Source organism: Phasianus colchicus, chromosome 4 (assembly GCF_987193195.1).
Source record: "Phasianus colchicus chromosome 4, bPhaCol1.hap1.1, whole genome shotgun sequence".
NCBI classification, from domain to species: Eukaryota; Metazoa; Chordata; class Aves; order Galliformes; family Phasianidae; genus Phasianus; species Phasianus colchicus.
This window is the reverse complement of record NC_143439.1, coordinates 25,070,127-25,089,478: the sequence shown is the minus strand read 5'-3', so window position 1 is coordinate 25,089,478 and position 19,352 is coordinate 25,070,127. Positions and strand designations below refer to the sequence as shown.

The 19,352-nt window shown below is 36.4% G+C and overlaps 1 long non-coding RNA gene across 1 annotated transcript in view; it reads left to right on the top strand.

Moving 5' to 3' along the window:
- The first annotated feature begins 1,228 nt into the window (after positions 1-1,228).
- Positions 1,229-19,352, top strand: part of LOC149918126 (uncharacterized) — a 32,047-nt gene continuing 13,923 nt past the window's right edge. The window contains exons 1-3 of the long non-coding RNA XR_016466400.1: positions 1,229-1,359; positions 10,698-10,786; positions 15,723-15,911. This is a non-coding gene — a long non-coding RNA (uncharacterized LOC149918126). The remainder of the gene's footprint in view (positions 1,360-10,697; positions 10,787-15,722; positions 15,912-19,352) is intronic.

The window sequence follows — 19,352 nt, the reverse complement described above, 5'->3', positions numbered from 1 at the left end:
TCTCACTCTGTCATTCTAACCTGATTTTCTTGCCAACAGACTTTGCAAATTGCTGGTGTCCCGTACATACAGCAAATAATAATCTTTAGTTACTATGATTGACAAATGAATGAGAAGGAGAACACAGTTTATTATGGAAGAACGAACTGTGACATGCACCAGATACCTGCTCAGATGCTTTTTTAATTCACTTACCTAGATATGCTGCATGATACATTTTGCCAGGACCACAAGTTTTGGCATCACAACAACTTAATAGAATATGTGGCATGGTTTGATAATGCTGGACAAAGTAAGAAAAATTAGGCTATTAGCAAAGGAGAAAAATTGCATAGATTGATTCTCACAGCAAGACAGATAAAGTGGTAACTAGAAAATTTAAATCAATTCTGAAAAAAAATCTGCCTAAATTAGGCAGATTAATCAGCGTGTTATTTAATCTTGATGTTATTGTCTTCATGTTGTGCATCAGATTAACTTGGTACTCTTATTATTCTCTCTTTTAGCATCACTCCACTTTCAAACTATACTATCTTTGTTTGTCCTGTTTCATCACTGCCATCAACATCTTCCGCTGGCATAAATTAGCACTGTTTCCTTCAAGTCAGTGGAGCTGTACTGGACATTTTGCCATAGCTGGGAATGTTTGGTAGAACATAAACAGTTAATTTTTGAGCATCTAAATTCTACTTCACAGTTTGATGATTTAGTCCTTGTGATCCAAGTAAAATTTATTAGCGCTGTTGTTAATACATTGCCTTTCTGTATGGTGTATGCTTTTCTTTATACCAGAAGGTTGCTGACATTGTTTTGAGAGGTCAGGCCACAATCTGACACTTATATGTAGCTGGTGATGCAGAGAGGTTTCACTTTCCTTGTCTGTCAGAATCCCATCAGCACTAAGTCTGGGCTAGCAGAGCCAATCAGGCAGACTGGAGTAACACTGGAAGAATAGATATTGTATCATCACTGTCTTTGCCAGGCAGCACCTTGTAGATTATATATTCTGAAACTGCCCATATAATTAAAAATAAAAAACCATCTGAGAAAAAAGAAAAAAAAAAAAACCCTTCATCCCAACATAATGTTTATTTTGAATATTACAAAATACATTCTCCATAACTGCTCTCAGGACTTCTTGTCCTTTTTCTTTATTGTTGTTGGTTTTTTTAATGGATTTTTTTTTTTTTCAGTGTGTAACTTTGTGAGGGCTAAGCCTGAAAAATGATCCTATAATCCAGCTTGCTGAAGTTTTGGGCAACACATTTTCAGAGGTCTTCCATTCTCTCCCTGGAGGGCAATCACGTAACCTCAATGATCTGCTGCAGTGAAAGCAGTCTATATTGATCTACAGTGCAGGTAATGTTGTAGAACTCAGATTTCTTTTCTTCCCTGCTTAAGAAACCTATAAATCTCCTTTCTCCAAAATTTCCTGTATTACAGCAATAGTGGCAGAGCCTGTCATGTAGTGCTGTCTTTAGGAATCAATATCAGGATCATTATAAATTAATTATTGTGTACCACATTAAGAACATTCCATACACAGCTATGGTTTAAATATTGAAGTTGCTTTTGGAATTATATTAAATTTTAATGCTTTACAATCCTCAAATCTTTATTCTTCGACAGTATAACACATTTAGAGTTTTCTGCATATTCTCTAATGTAATTAAGAGTTTACTCAAATTATTTTGTTGAAACTACTTCATTGTCCTTCTGACTCACCTCTAGTTTTTGTATTGACAGGCTGATGATCAGATTACTTAAACTGAAATCAAAACCAAAGCTTTTGTCAGCTACACTGACAAAGAATATGTATAAAAAAAAGATAAAGCTTACTACTTACCAAGCTTTAGGCATTGCTGGCATGAGTTTTACTTTAGCTATAATGATAAGGCAACTGTCTACTTGCTGCAGGAAGACTGTTGCCTTATCACTACAGATAAAGCAGTAACACTACACCACAGCACAGATTGCTTTTGGCTGATGCAGGCCACATTAAAACACTACATTTCTGGGGGCACCCACTCAGAACACCAAGGCACCCACTAATCTTTCAGCAAGGAAGCCCCAGGTTGGGTGTCTGCTATACGGAGATACTAACAGTGTAGAAAAAACTCTGTAAAAATTCCAGCTACTTTTTTATTTCCTTCATGTTATCTCTTGGAATTCCTGGACTTGTTCTGGAGGCAGCCAGTTCATCCATCTCCATATAGAAGACAAGTGTATTCTTGTTTGTGGCATTGTTATCAAAGACTAAGGCAAGGATAAAACAAACAAACAAACCCTAATCCAAAGTATTTTAACTACAGCATTAGAACTAGGAAACCCACTGATTACTGCTCCTTATGCATGGCAGATAATGGGACTATCAGTGTATTTGGAGTGTATTCTTAAAACTACTTGGTAGAAGCAGGCTTTGATTTTGTAAATGGATAGGTCCACAATGCTCTCTGCTCACTTCTGCTGTTTTCTGCATAAATACAGCATAATGCTATTTAACACTTTAACAACAAAGGAAGATATGCTGTGAACTGTATTTTGAGAAAATATAGAGCCTTCTGGTAATGAACTATCTTCACATAAAGCAGTCTAAGAGGGAAATGTAATATGGTGGAAAAGCTTTTAAACTACACAGGGGTACAGACCTATCACACATATATAGTTATCTTTCCCTAAAATAAAATAATCCTGCAAAATACAGCATGGATCCACTTCCTTTTTGTATCAGAGAAAACTCCCTAGCAAAAATTTCATTTTGAAAACTGATTTAGTAGTTTCTGAGACACATTTTGTTACTCAAAAAATGAATAAAAACTGCATAATTCATGCTCCTGCTGTATTTTTCTCTATGCTGTATCTTAACTCCCACCTGTTTGTCTACTACTATATATTTTGACCTTTAACACTAGCACACAAAAGTCTGAAACTCTGCTTCAGACTCTATACAGAAGTCCTATGACTAGACCACCCTTTCACAGGTAAGAAAAGCCATTAAACCCTGTGAATTTTCACAGTGGATAAGCCTAAATTAATTTGATACAGCTGTTTGTATAACACTGTGCATGGGAACATTCAATGTCCCCTAGCTGTTTCTCCTGCGGTGGTCCAGTCTTAGTACTCTCTGGACTCTAATCTAAAACATATAAGAGTACCAGCTGGTGCAGGACTTTGTAGACAGCTTTTGTTATGCCGTTTGTGTCACTTTGATGTATTCTTTTGCTTTGCATATGAATACATGTAGAAGCAGGAAGAAGCTATGAGGAGCCATGTGCTGGAATTAGGTCACAAATTATTCTCTTCTTCAATTTTACACAAACAAATCCTTTATATTTTACTGCAGGAACTAAAGAAAATGTCATTATCAAAAGAGTAAAAATTTAGAGGCAAATTTTCCCTCATCTGCACCTGTGCAAACTCTGCTGAAGTCAGTCAAGTTGAATAGATGTAAAAGAGGCCAGAATCTGTCCCCTCGGTCTTTATTTGTATGTTGCACCTTTAGGCTAGCTTATACCTTATTTTAGACGAGTAAGCAGATGAACATCAACACTTAAATAAATGAATGCTAAAATGGCGTGCATGTCTATGAGAAACCTAAGTTATTGTATCAAGATCTGGTCAGAATTTCATTTCATTATTTCAGTGCATTTTACTTGACTAAAATACTGAGAAGAACAAAATTTGTAGCTAATGGGTCAAAATGTGAACTGCTCCACATACACCAAAACTGTGTGCTTGAAAAACATAACCTTTCTAAAACTGATCAGCGCTAAAGTAGCCATGAGTGGAGTGTGAGTAGGAGCATGAGTAGGAGCTCTCACATGCCTGGCCCTTTGGAGGCACAATAGTATACTGACAAGATCAAGAGATGCAACACTGTGGATAGTAAAATTTTTCAGAAAGGCATGAGGAATCTTCAAGGTCTGATTATCCTCTCACTACACTACAGAATAGCAGTTAACAGAACTGGACTTGTTTTAAACATGTATGACTGAATGAAGCCCTGAATAATGGGATAGTCTCCATATCACAGACCTTTTTCTTTTTTTTTTTTTTTTTTTTTTTTTTTGTACCAATAATCCATGGAAAATCCAGGATACATCTGGAAAATCACTTTATAAGGAGATGAGAATCAGGCCATGCTTGAAAATTGAAATTAGACATAAACTGAAGGAAGAAAAAATGATTTTGAGTTGTCTAAAGCTGATCTTAGCACATCTGTTAGACGTGCATCTAAAAGGCTGCTTATATCCATTGACAAAGTAAGGTATCTGTACTCATAGTTGTCTCAGGACTGTTAGTGAAGATGTAATACATATCAAAAAGATGCACTTTTTGAGCTGAGCTTAATATCATAACAATACAAATATAAATAGTATAGATCAAAATAATTCAAAACCATGAACAGAACTATCTCAGTTGTCACAAACTCAAGCCAGGAGACTGTCAGTGATAGAACTTACCACTGATTTTAAACACAAAGCTAGTAACACAGGAGTAGGTAACATTTCAATCAGATCAACTGATAATAAAAGCTGCATTTGCTTCTAGACTGTTACACATTTTTTAATTCATTAAATCAAATGTATAAAGCTATTTACAAGCAATTGCAAGAGCCAAGCAGTCCAAATGGATTTAAGGTACTTCACCGATCAACCACTGACATCACAAATTTCTTTAATCCTGTCTTTTTGCCCTTCAGAGAGCCTTTTTTTCCATGCCATATTGTACTAATAAATTAATGAGCTTACTTAAATATTCCAGAGTTTATTCTAATTCAACCTATAGTAAACAAAAAAATCTTTTCTACCTGGTCTGAAATTATTCCCTGGAAAGATTGTATTCCAAATTTATACCATCCCTTAAGTGAGATGCCTCATCCTGTCCTCAAGATAAGATTCCAGGCATTGCTCAGATACTTGGGTATAATTTATTGTAGCCAAACAAAAGTCAGATCTAAATCCTTTTGGACCATGATGCCACAAACTAGCAGTTCAAAGTTCAAAGAGGGAGGCCGACACACATGCAATTCGGTTATCACTGTTGGGATAACTGTAACCCTTGCTGTGCTTTTTAGAGCTCCTGGGATCCTGAAGATTGTGAAATGCAAAAAAAAAAAAAAAAAAAAAAAAAAAAAAAGAAAGAGTATTCTTCTCAACACTACCTACATTTTCATTACATAAATCACAGCAGTTGTAGTAAAATACATTCAGTGAATGATTTCCTGCCACTAAGGAAAAAAAATCCAAGATCTTGTTTCCTGATGACTACAAACTTCTCTTGACAAACCTCCAGTGCCAAATGTGGTTTCCATTTACTGTTTTGGGATTTATTTGTCTATGCCAAAGTTCAGGTGTGCCAGCTCTTTGTAATAAGCCATTTGGATGAAAGCTTGGCTAGCTCAAAGGATTCTGATGTATTTTATTGCTGCCTTTTAAGATTATTGTTCAGAAATACCAACTCTAATTTTGAAATCAATTAGCCATGCAGTCTGATGAGGTGTTGGCCCAGCTCAGGTTCACACCCGCTGTCCACAGATTATTGTTAAGTTGAGTCAGGTCCTTAGTGCTGCTCTGCATTGCAGGCATCTGGTGTACACATGTTTGATGTCCTCACAAAATGACGCTGATGGCTTAAATGGTGAGGCTCTAATGAAGAAAGCCTAGCAAGTTTGCTGCTGTTTGCCAGCAAAACATGACTTTTACAGGGCTGTGTAAAAGTCCTTTTCCCCCTTGTTTAACTCTTCCATGTCAAGAGAATGTAAATCTTCCCCTGAGAGAGGAGATTCAGTAATGATGATGGGAATGAGACCTGAGGGTCCACCACTAGCTTGCAAAATGAGAATCCCTCCGAGCTCCTGCATCTCCCCAACACCTGCATGGCATGTAAAATCCAATGCCCAAAAGTGTTTCTTCCAAGGGAAGGGCATCTGTTTACATCAGCCAGTGACTCCCTGCAGGGTGAGGATGCCAGCCCTTTCAGCTGTGCAACACCGCTGACGGCAGAGCCAAAGACAGAGGTACTAAAACTCCTCTGGGGAGAGGGAAGTTAATAAAACCATCCAAAATGGCTTGCATTGGTTTTAACATTACAAAAATGTCTCATGTTGAGCCAAAAAATGAATGAGTTTACAAGGTTATTTTCCATTACCTCTTTACAGACTATGAAGTTTTTACACAGGTCTTCCCGTTTAGTGCATAAGAGCTAAGAATAAAACCTCAGATATAAATAAAAACTATAAGTAAATAAATAAGAAATCACCCTTGATTTCATCCTTTAAAGTGTATAAGGGAGTTAAGTATTTAATCCCTTAAATTAAGGTTCCTTTTTCCTTCTTTTAATAAAAAAAATATTTCATCAAATCTGTCAGGATGAGCAACTGAGTATCAGCAATACCAGCTATACCAGAGGAAGAGTAATAGCATGGGTGAGCAATGAGTTACTTGTATCCATAGTAATGCTAGTCTATCTCAAATGATAGATGCTAAACTACCAGGCTAATCATCTCAAAAGAATTTACAAGTATTGCATTGTGGCTTCAGAGCCAAAGCCATTTATCAAACTCAGCCTTCCATTCAACCCATCTGCAACATTTTGGAGAATGTTAAGCACACGAAGCCTGAAGTTGGTCCAACTTCTTTTTTTTCAAAGCCAAAACTATTTTAGTTTTGCTTACATTAACTATCATGGCCATCGTAAGTAGAACCACCATCCTCTATGCTAAGTAGAATAGAGATAAATATTATTAATTAATCTAATTCAAACCAATTTGTTTTGAAAATGTAGTTTTTAGTTGGATGCAGAGATGAACATAGAAGTTCACAAAGCAAAAAGTATTTGAATACTGTGCCTGACTGTTGTCATTACCTGGAGGTCCAAAATGAGTTTTGCCTTTGCATTATAAATCAGGATCATAATTAGAGAGTGACTGCAATCTTACTTTTCTGATTATTTTTCCTGTTTAAATACTTCACCAGCCTCATGTAGTTTTGTACTGATGTAGCTTGTACTTTAGATCATCTGAACAGCAGCAATTTATAACTTCTAAAAACAAACATATTTTCAATATTCTCACAAGAGGTAGATCTTTTGTAATTGTATAGATACCACAATTCTACCATGGAAGGAGATACTCTGTGAAGATATGCGTTTTTACATTTATTCTTGCACTTGAATATGTGAAACATGCTGGTGGCTTCACATTACACAGTGGGAAATAATTGAGCAGTGCATTATATGCATTTCCTTCATATTTTTTTATTTTTAACTTGGCAGATTACTCCTTCAAAGATCAGTTTTCATTCAAGGAAAACTTTCAGGGTTTGAAGAGACTAAGTATCAATCATCTGCTTCAATTTTGCCTCTTAAAAGGAAAATTTCTCTCTATGAAGCACAGACTTTGCCATGTAGAACATCAATATTAAACACAGTGGAATTTGGGTCCTTCCTTTTGCTCTATCCTCCTAAAAAGATTGCTAAAATGTGTGTATGTGAGAAGAAATGGGGAAAAGGAAGGAAGCCCCAGGAGAATAATAGGAAGACCTTCAGTACTTGACAGTTTAGGGGGACAGTGCAAAAAAAGTCACTCGTAACTGATGGGAATTTTCCTTTCCTTAACTCCCTGACAGTTAAACCCATCAAATGCAATCCATGATCCTGGCAGTATAACAGCCAGTCTGACTCAGCCCAAAAGTCTGTATGGCCCATACAATATTTATGCCATACCTTTAATCATCTCTTTCAGTCTTCTGTTCTGCTTTAAAATTGCGGTGATGGGATGAATAAACTCTGCACACCAGATTCCCTTTTCAACATGGATCTTGACATTCTGGAAAGCAGAGCTTGCAGATCAAAAGTTTGAGAAATCTTGCCTGCACACCAGCCAGATCTGGCATTACTCTATGTACTGTAAACAAATAGCCTTTCTTCAGCATCCTGTAAGGTTGCTATCATTAAATTGTATTAGGGAAGTTTTATTATCTAAAGTCCCACAAAATTAGAGGTTACTGAAAGGAAAAATGAAATCAAAATTCCATTAAAAAAAAAATTATTTATATATTTGTTTTAGTTGGGGCAAAAAAGAAAAGTATGCTAATGGAATCAGTTGGGTTACTCTTGTGTAATCACTGGAAGAGTTTAGTCAGTTTTTCCAGTTCCTGCTAGGTCTATCAAGTATTGGCCCTTTAAATTAAGTTTATTAAGAGGCTTTAGTATTTTACTGAGCTCATATCCTATTCAATAACATTTAGTAAGTTTATGTTTCACTTAAATCCAGTTATTTTCAGTTAGGCAAACAGGGGTTCGGATAATTGATAACACCAACATAAATGGCAGACGTTAACTGTCTTATTATAACATTAATGCTAGAACAAAATGCTATAATTTTGCCTTATAGATTTTAACCAATTACATAGAATTCAAGGGTAAATTTTGGTAAAAATACAGAAAATCCATTTTGATATTTCCTCCAAGTCATACTTTAAAAATTTGACAGCTGAAAATTATATTTCGTCTCCAACACATACCAGAAAGTTCATCACCTGAATAACTCTGTCATTAGTTACTTTTTGGCTCATTCGTGTTTGAAGCCCGGGTCTATGAGCTTGTCACCACTCCATGGACTGGAAAGGTTCACCCTACACTGCCACACCACCAACATGCACCTCTGATATCGTGGTCCAATATAATAAAATAGGAGGCCTCATATAAAATGCACTGTACGTGTACTGGTGTATATGAATATCAATGTAAGCATTTTAAAGTATATCAGTGCATTTCAGAGGGAAAAACTGTAATTCATTTTATTAAAAGTTCTTTTTTTTTAATGAAAAAAAGTCCTTTGTAGTGACTTTATATTTCACAATAGAATTGTCATTAGGAAATAGAGGTACTGACAACCTTACCTATTCCCATCTACCAGCTGTTGATATTTGAAGGGAGTTATGCTGGGGAGATTGAAGCCAGTCTTTCTAATGGTTCTCCCCATGCAAAGTGCTAGATCCAGAGCATAGGAGATAAGGTGACTAAAGTAACTCTTTCACTCTGTTAACTCTGACAGTCTGTAAAATGAATCTGACATTTGGGCTAGATCTCAAATGAATCCTACTCTTGGTCATATAAATCTTCTTGTGTTGCATTTTATTTTGTTGTTGTTTTTTTTTTTTCCCTGGCAGTACTCCTTGAACATGCTAACATCTGTCTGATTTTTTTTGTCTACATTCTTATCCATTCCCTATTTTAACCAGAAATGTCTCAGTCTCTATCAACCAGTTTTGATTTCTCAAAAAGCCTCTTGTCACTTTCCAACAAGTGTCTATTTAGTGGGAAAAGCCACAATTTCAATACTATTTCATTCATTTGAGATTTTTTTGTTGTTGTTTTTGCAACACCTAATGAACTGAACTACACAAATGCCATCAGTAAGCATTGTGAAGTCTTCCTGAGACATTCTTGTTACTGTCTTTCATAATGGCTGCTACTGTCTGTGTTTTTGTGTTCCTAACTGAACTTTCCTAACACAGGAGAGGATAGCAAAAAGTTTAATCTGCAAACTACAACTTGTTTCTTGGATTTCAGAACTGCCTTGCAAATTACTAATAGGATTTTTTCCGAAATTCAACCTGACTTAAGTTAGTTTGTGCAAGTACTCAGGATTTGTGTGGCCCAAGAGGTGGGTTACTTCTGGCTGAGAAGAAAAGGATAAATACCAGGCAGTAAGCATTACAAGGAGAAAAGCGTGTGAAAAATTAAAATGAGAATTTATTTACGACACATCCTATATAATCTTGACCTTGTTCACGTTGTAACCATTTCCAACCCCCCAATGGCGTCAACCTATACAAAGCTGAGCCTCATAAAAATAGAAAATGTGAAGGTTATGTGGCAATACACTGACAAGTTTTAATACCACCTCTTTCATAACAAATGGCCAACATAGGTGCAGAACTGCTGCTACTGGTGTGTGCTTATAAAAATGAGAGCAAAAAAGGCAAAACCCTATAGGTATGGAACATAGGTCATGACACACACATTGAAAAGTCATGACCTTCAATATTAAGGCAACAATTCTGTCCTTAACTCTCTCTATGTTAAAAACAACAGCAACTAGAGTTAAGAACTCTGCATCACCATAAATCGACCTTGAATTTTGTTGCTTTGCTCCATCCTTAATGTTACGCAAATGCTGTTTTGTTGTGCCTTTAATACAATAAAGGACTAATTCCTAAAAAATCAAGGATATAAGTCACACAAATGAAAACTTGTAAATTATGTCAGTAATCCATAACTCATACAACTGATTTGGAAACCAGAGCCTTATGGTTCAGAAAGAAGTAATTGCTTTATTAACTCCCATTTATCAGTATAAAATTGGCTAATTTAACTGACTGACTGATTTATATATTGATACTTTAAATTTAGCTCAACATCCTAATTTAATAAAGGGATCACATATGGATGTTTAAAAATATATTACTTTCTAGTTGGTTGATACTCTAAGCATGCCCTTATTAAGACAGATTATCTCCTTTCCCTTGTTCTTTTAAGAGAAGGACAAAACAAATTATATATCTCATTCATTCTATCTGACAGAAAGGCCATGTTTCCATATAACCCCCTCTCTAGTAATATATTGAATGCATGGCTAACCACATCATTCATTCTCTTTTTAACATCCATGATGTCATAATCTTTTGCAGCAGGAGGGGTGTATTCCTGCCTGCAGACTTTGGGAAATCACCACAGGGAGTCAGACTACTGAAGCACAGACAAGCAATAAATCTACCAGGTATGCTTAAAACAGAAGTTTGAAAGAAGACTATGGATTTATACAAGAATGTTCTTGTGTATTTCTACCTGACCGTAATATGTTAAGAAGAGGAAATTCTCAGTAACTTTCTTTAAACTGTAAAACTGTGGGGTGGGTTGGGGAAAATGTTACTTGCTTTAATTAAAAATGATTGATATTGCCAACATGATAATACACTCCTCAAGGGAGAGACACAAGTTATGATTCTAATGAGCACATTTTTAGACATTAATATTAAACCACTGACAGTTGCAACAATCAGAAGTCATAATCTATGTAAACAGGATTATAGACAGGATGTGATGTACAACCATAAATGTATAATGCAAATGCTGAAAGTAAAAGCAGGAACATTCAGTTTCTTTTTCTTTCAACATTAGCACTCCTGTGAAAGGTGGCATTAGTAAGATGAGGCCATGTGTAGAGTAAGGTTGATAACTCAGTGCCAGTTCACATTCTGAGCATTTCAGTTTTTTATCCATAACAATTAAGACAATTACACAGACAACTGCAGATTTCACTATCAATACCAGAGCTGGAGAGTTAATTAAGGTGGGATTTTGATATAGAATCATCCAAATTCCAAAGAATAACAAAAAGTCTACTATCAGGTAACAATTTATATTAAATTATGGCTCAAAATGTACCATCTGTATTTCATGTTAATATTCAACAGGCTTCCCCCTCCCAGAATATCTCTTAAAAATGGCAGTGTTTGGTTAGGACATCAAAAGTTGTTTCTCAACAATTCATTCTAGAGATTTCAGCTTGAGATGCTTCCTGATTCCAAGTCTGATCAGAAAATTCATTTTCTGAAGCTGAGCCAATTTCTATCAATCTTTTGATTGATTTTGGAGCCTTTGTTTTTAAATGCAAGCCAAAGCACATGATTTTGGTACTTAGAAATTATTAAAGTGCTGTTCTGCAACACAGAATACCTACCCCAAACTTATCACATCACAGGACTTACTCAGGGTTGGTTTTTTTTTTTGTTTCACGTGTCTGCATCTATTGGGCTTTACTTCTGCTGAAGCTGGAGTTAGCCAGTCAGCTACATACAAGAATTAAGCTTTCAGTCTTTTTCACTTCATGACTACAGAGCCATCTGATCAGGCTGAGACCAAAAGGGCGTCTTTTAGTAAAACTCTGTCTCCTGAGTTTAAAATCCATATGCACTCCATACCACTCCTTAGTCTTTGCATCCCCATAACAATAAAATCATATGATGTGGCTGAATTCATTATCTATTATATTACCTTACTCTTCCTCATTCACCCTCTCTGTTTTATACAGAATTTATTCTTCTCAGCCATATGGTACACACACATTTCCCTTAACATATGCTGTACATCCTTGTTTGGTGAATGTGAAAAATAAATGTCTGATTAGAAACAGAAAGTCACTAATGAAACAAAGTGGTCATTATTCCTTATAAAATAATCACTGAAATGGATTTTCCTAGTACTCTTCTCAAAGGGGTATTTCCTCAGTAACCCTAGAATTATTGCTGAGATGGATTGGTAATTGAGAAAGCTGAAAAATATTCAAAAGGCTTAATGGTCTAGAAAGATGTTGAAGTTTGGACTTTTGTTCTGAAGACAGCACAAAATGCTTCAGATAAGTCTGTAGCTTACCAGAAATTACCTTTCTTTCTCTAAGTAACAACTTCTGCTGTCTTCAGATACAAATTCACAGGGAAAGTAGAGAGCAGTTCAACCAGAGGTAAATTTGCAACAGGACTGACTTCAGATGGTATCGAAACCTTGCAAGAAAAATAAAACAGTTCTATCCGATCACATCTCACCAGCAAATGTCTCACTTACATTTAAGTGTTCTGCAATTCAAAGTTGGTTCCACAGTCTCACAGCATGATTGCACTTATGGTGCAATGGAGTCATCTTGTATTTATCAGGAGTGAACTACTGCCAGCAGCTGAAAGGTTTGTGGTTTTAGTGAGCATACTTCAATGTTGCCCATCATGTATTCACTCTCAGGGTGGTGCACATTTTTCTCCCTTCCCTTGAAATAACTGTTTCAGGTCAAATCAAAAGACTTTGTGTCAAAGCTGATTTCTTGCATTATAATTTACAGTAAATAGAATTTTAAACAATTTTAAAAAACAAAGCATATTAAAAACACAAGCAAACAGAATTTGAATGGAGACTATCAAATTTTTGTTTTTATTTAAGAATATTTTTTCAAAAAAATACATTTTCTTAGATTAAAAAAAAAAAGTAAAGAAGCATCATTGTAGGGTTTTTTTAGAAAACAATCAAGTCTGTTAACAATAACATACTGGCAAATGCTAATTTTTCATGTTAGTATTGTTTTAAAGCACAGTTTTTTTCCTCTATTTCCCTTAAAAACAAAAACAAAAAACAAACAAAAAATCCTGTGGAAATTTACTCAACCCATGAAGATATTCCAGTTGTAATAAGTCATGCTGTTTCAAAAGTGAGAGACAGTGTTCCTATAATTAGCAACAAACCTGTCAGGGCTCTTCAGAACATTTTTTTGACTGTATTAAGTCAATACAGCTATAACCTTGTGAAACTTGAGAACAACCTTTTTAAAATGAATTATAGCCATTGGCCCAATGAATCCATTGCTCTGTAAAGCAAAACACAGACAGTTATTTTCACTTGCTTTACAGTGTCCTTCGACCTATTTTAAATGGTGAGACATATTTTCTCTCTGGTCTTGCTGAATCCAGAATAGAAGGAAATCTGGGGGAAAAAATCTCAGAGAAGACATCTGTACGTTAAAATGTTGTTCAAATAGATATTGTTTCAGAGAGAAGTGTTTTCAGAGACACTGCTTCTCAAAGTATTAAACAGCCATTTTTTGTGAACTCTTGAGAATCCCATTTGCTTCTGTTAATTCCAGGAGCAAATTATCTCCTATGCCTTCAAGGGTTCCTGTTTTAGATCTCAGTGCAGAAGCAGGACCACATCTCCTTTTTTTCCACATCCTGATATATATTCCATTGAAATTAAATAAAGATGTCATTGGTTTCATTGAACTTTGGATGAGTCTTCAAAGGCATTTTTAAACATAGGAATACTATATATACCAATTGAATTAGTGGTTAAAAAAAAAAAGTTCCCACACTGTCTGTAGAAGCTAAGGTATATGTATGTTGTAGAAGAACAATCAAGAAGAAAAACAAACATTCAGTTTTATGATATTTGCTACCAGAAAGACATACAGAGAAGGACGATTAGCTTGCTAGGGGTCTGCTTAGAAGAAATGAGTTCAAGGAACTGCATTACCACAGTTTTCCTGTGTGATCTTACGCCAGTCTGCTCTTCTGCAAGAAAAAGTATTTCCGTATTTATAAAATGAAATGTTTGAAAATAAAAAATAATAGTGGCACACTCTGATTATGTGGTAAAATAAGTATCTAGATAGGGAGCGATATAAATACACAAAAGACATCAACCTACATCAGCAGACAGTGAAAAATCACTGTCTCACCAGCTTCACTGCTGATGCCCTGGGATGCTGATGCACTGGGAGCCCTGTTTATTTCCAGCTGCAGGGACCAAGAAGCATCTTCCCTTCTCTTTAGAGGAAGCAGCAAGCCTGGTGCCAGCTATATTTACCAACACCATCCTCTACCCTCCCCTGCACTTTTCCAAGGCAGGAGTTTAAAGGCTCACAACTCCTACCTTTGCACAGCAAGATCCACTTTTTCTCTCTTTGCAGAGGAAGCCTCGAGGGGTTTCTGGAATAATGTATAATATTCAGAAAATAACTTGTGAATTGATTTTCTTGTGCACGTCAACCTTTTTTAAGCAGAAAGGTGAAAATGAAATTCAAATACAATGTAAAATTAAGCATGACCCTTGCCACAATATCAGGTGCACAACAGTGATAAAATTTGTAATGAAATATTGGGATCCTGCTACTCATTACTTGTTACACATCAAGACTCAGATCACAAGCATGGAATATCACAAACATACAGGTCTTAATCACTTAGAGTAGGACAGTACACTCCTAGTTTTAGATACAGGATTGTTCTCACTGGTAGCAATTTTGTTATTTATTCTTAATGTTTAGGTAAGTGCCTTAGTATATTGCTGAAATGAAGGCAAAAGATGACTCAGTAAAAGCTGAAAAGGAAAATGCTATCTGGGAGCCATACCTGTAAACAGACCTAATGGTTTCATTTTTCAGATAACAAGGAAATACAGAAACAGTTTTAGAGTCAGTGACAAGACATCAGGCCTCTACTCCCTCCTGTTCGGACAAGGTTCCCTACTGATCATCCCTTGGTTTTAGTACTAATGTGGACCATTCTGTTTCCTTTGTTGAACCAGGACTTCTTCTGGGTGTGATAAATAGAAAGACACACAAGGAACAGAAGAAATTAAACCTAGAAAGGTGCCCTAACCATGGGGTACTAATAAAAAGTGCACCACTGTGATCACCATATATGCCAGCATCATATTTTCCTCTGAAAATAACGACAATGTCTGAATGCAGTATCACTGGCATGACTTAAAACTCATTCTGAAAGCTATCTCCAGCATCAGGACCTCCAGGAGCTCAGTGATAAGGACATTTTATCTCTGATTCCTAAGTAGCCACATATTATTCGCTTCAGACAAGAGAGTCAGGTCTATGAATGTTAACAAGCAAAAACTTATGCACCCAGGTAGCATTACTTCAGAATACTTAGAGCTCTTAAATTCTATTTTTGTTGGAGATTCTTAAATTATAATTTTATCTAGTGTTTAGTTCTCCTGAATAACCAGATTTGGTTTGGTCATTAACTTGTTTTTATCTAACCTTGTCTTTGGGCAGTTCAGACATTCTCTCTATATGACTTCAACAACCTAATTGTAAACTTCGCTTTTTTGTCTTTTGGGGGGATGTTTTGTTTTGTTTTTGGTGTTCGTATTCGTAGTAGAAATGCTAAGTCACATCTTGAATCAGTGATTGAGCACCTGGTGAGAAGGCGGGGCAAACTCAGGGGAGCTCATGTGCATGCAATGTACCTGAGTGATTGGAAGGGCTGGAGCCACCATCGACCCCTTACCAGACCTCGTTTAAGGGCTGGCAGTAGAGATTCCTGTACACCTGAGGCCTTCTGAAGGTAAGCAGCTTCTTTATGTCTGTGCTTATTGTTGTTGTGTTTGAGCAAATCCTTACTTGCTGTAGCCTGGGACTTTGCTGCTCTGCTGTTATTGCATTTTCTATTGCACTGCTGTAAGTTTTTGTGTGTGTGTATTTCTATATTTTATTCCTTTTTGTATATGGAAATATTGCAAGAAAATTGTATGTAATCATTCATATATTGTGTTATATACAATAGCATCAGGATTCTTCAGTTACTATCTTGAATGCATGTTTTTCCTTAAGCATATGCTGATAATATATTGAGGCTTGGACTAATTGCAATAGCCTAGCTGTGCTGAACTTTTCACAAATATACATAGAGTGTAATCAACATTTACCAGAAGACAATGACTCACTGGAGGGAAGAATCATCTAGGGATACAGAATGTTCAGACGGTGCAGATTACCCAGGCTATTTTATTTCAATACCAGAGTACTCAAAATTGATTTATGTTTTATTTGGTCAATCTCAACGTAATTCATTTGCAATATAACTCACCAGCAGTGGACTAACTCTCTAGTAAATAATGAAAAAAGTATGCAATAAAAAGTTGCTATTTAAAATAAATTAGTAATAATAAGGCAGAGATCTCAAGCCCAATCATATGATAGTTTTGGTGTTATTTTTATGGTAACTCAAATATAGGTTTAGATGTGTTTCTTTCCATTTCACAAAGAGCTCTCTGTCTTTCATATGAGTCTACGCTTTCCAGTGTGACTGTGTCTTTCGTATGTATAACTTTGCCAAATTTCTACCCGACCTAGTAGGTCTGTCTCTTCCATGAAGACCTGTAACCCCTGTGTAAGACTCCTGTGCTGTTGACACTCCCCCTACTGATAGCATTCAATCAGGAAAATGAATTGAAAGGGTTTGAGGGCACAGTGGTGAGAAGAAACCACTTTGAGGAAGTTCATATGAGAAGGACTAGACACAGCAGAGGTGATCACAAGTAGAAAAAGATGGTTGACATTAGGGAAGGTGGTGGCAAAAAGGTCCCCAGTCACTAGTCCACATGGCCTGGGATCTGGGACTGGAACCTGACCTAAGTGAGAGACGAAAGGATGCGAAACTTGCTTTGTCATGATCTTGAAGCTTATATCATTTGCTTTTGCACTTTAAGCATTTATTTGGGAAGGACGAAAAGGAGAACAAGAATTTCCTTGCAGCAGAGTAACTTCTACAAGGTACAGAAGATCAGGATTACGTATATCATATATGCATATTACTGGACTATATCAAGTAGATAAGGAACAGAAGCTGAAGCCCTGCTAACTGGCCAAAGCAACAAGTTAGTGGTCATTCCCATGATTTTTCTTTTCTTTTTTTTTTTTTTTAGCTGAAATAAGTAATTGTACAGTCTTTGTGAACATTTGTATACATTTATTGCTGAAAGTTGCATCAGGATTACATTGTCCCTATTTATTTAATTTTAACCCCCTAAAAAATTGTTCTGCTGGAAAACTGAGTTAACATTATTTTTCTGTCTACTGAATGCCACAAAATCTATAGCCTAAAAAAACCTGTTAGTGGTTTACGAACAGAATGATACCTACTCCCCATTTTCTGTCATTGATTTGAGGATCACAGGATTATGCTATGTTACCAAAAGTGTTCAGCTGCTGTTCTTGAGGATTGGTATTTCAATTTCTATGCTTTTTTAAAACCTTAAGAAATTACAAAACACCACTACTTCTACACTGTCTTCATGTAAAAGAAATAGTGCTTCTGACTTGCACGGCTGTGTTCATTATGTCACAGTTTTTAATTGCCTGGACTCTCTGTACTTCTGCCTCTCACATCAGTGTATTTCCCTTCCAATAGACAGTCACAGCCCCAGTAAATCAAACTGGTGTTGTCATAGTTAAACTGTCAACAGAGGGTGGAACACAATGCTTATACCAATTAAGTGATGCCACTCTGGAGAACTGGATTTTATTTCTGTTTTTGACATGATAGACTGCAGACAAGTAAGCACCCCAAGTTTTTCAGATGACTTTGCTTCTTTTACTTGATAGGCAAATCAACGTTGGGGTTTCTCACCTAACTTTAGGCATTTGTACTCTACATATTTATTTTTGGAGGCTCAGGGGAGATCTCACTGCACTCTACAACTTCCTGAAGGGCGGTTGTGATGAAGAGGGGTGTGGCCTCTTCTCCCAGGCAACAAACAGGACCCAGGGAAATAGCCGCAAGTTGTACCAGAGGAGGTTTAGTTTGGACATGAGGAAAAACCTTTTCTCTCAGAAAGTGGTGAGGCATTGGAATGGCCTGCCAAGGGAGGTGGTGGAGTCGCTGTCCCTGGCAGTGTTCAAGAGGCACCTGGATGAGGAGCTACAAGATGGTTTAGTAGCTTGTGGTAGCAAAGGTAATGAGAAGACAGTTGGACTAGATGATCTTGCAGGTCATTTCCAACCTTGTGATTCTATGATTCTATGGTTGGATAAATAATATCCTTTTTCTATCCATCATCAATAAAATAAATGTAAGTGCTCTTGCCTTGGAGGCAGACATTTACTTATATGATTTCTACAGTAGAAGCTGAACTTCAGGGATGTTCACCCTCAAATGCAACTGAAGCCAATACCTCTCTCTTGTTCAGGCACAGGACTCTGTAGCAATGCTCCACTGTCCCAGTGACCCAGAAAGCATTTGTAACAGCTAGAGAAGTCAGAGTATACCAAAGTATTCAAGCTATGAACGTTTTACATCTGCAAGCCTGTATCATAGAATTTCATATAACTGCTTCTATAGCTAAGTTGACTGTTTGGTTATTTTCTAATCAATCATATGTGAGGATAAACAGACTTGCTGTTAACTGTAACATTAGTATCTTATACTACATATGTTGTGCATACACTGTTATTAATGGCACATCTGTGTACGTGAAGTAGAGGTACACCAAATGCCTGTGAGAGATCCTGAACAACTTGGTAGAGCATTGCCTATGTGGCATATACATCCCTTTTTGTTGTTATTTACATTTGTTTTGCTGTTTCATAGCTACTGAGAGCTTTGTTGTCTATTGCTTTATCCACAGCATGTTATATTAGCTATGATTGAAAACTTTACAACAGGAAATATTTTTACTGAAAACTCATGCATACCATGAAAACTGGTCATTTTCTGATGAAGCTTCTTTGAAAAATTTCAAAATTCAGGACTTCAATCACCAAAATTAGCCCTGGTTCATTCACAGGGCTCTTCAGTTCAGATTTAGGAGGCTCTAGTTCAATGTCTTGCTCTAGAATTGAGTGGTAACTTGAACCTGAGTCTTCTGCATTCCAGCTAAATGTTCAGAAATCCTTGTTTTTGTGCCAGCCCTAATGTATGTGGAAAGAGATGGAGAGACCACATTAACTACGTGTGTTTGCAATGAACAGCTTTATATATGGCAGTAAAATTGTGAGAGTTTTAGCT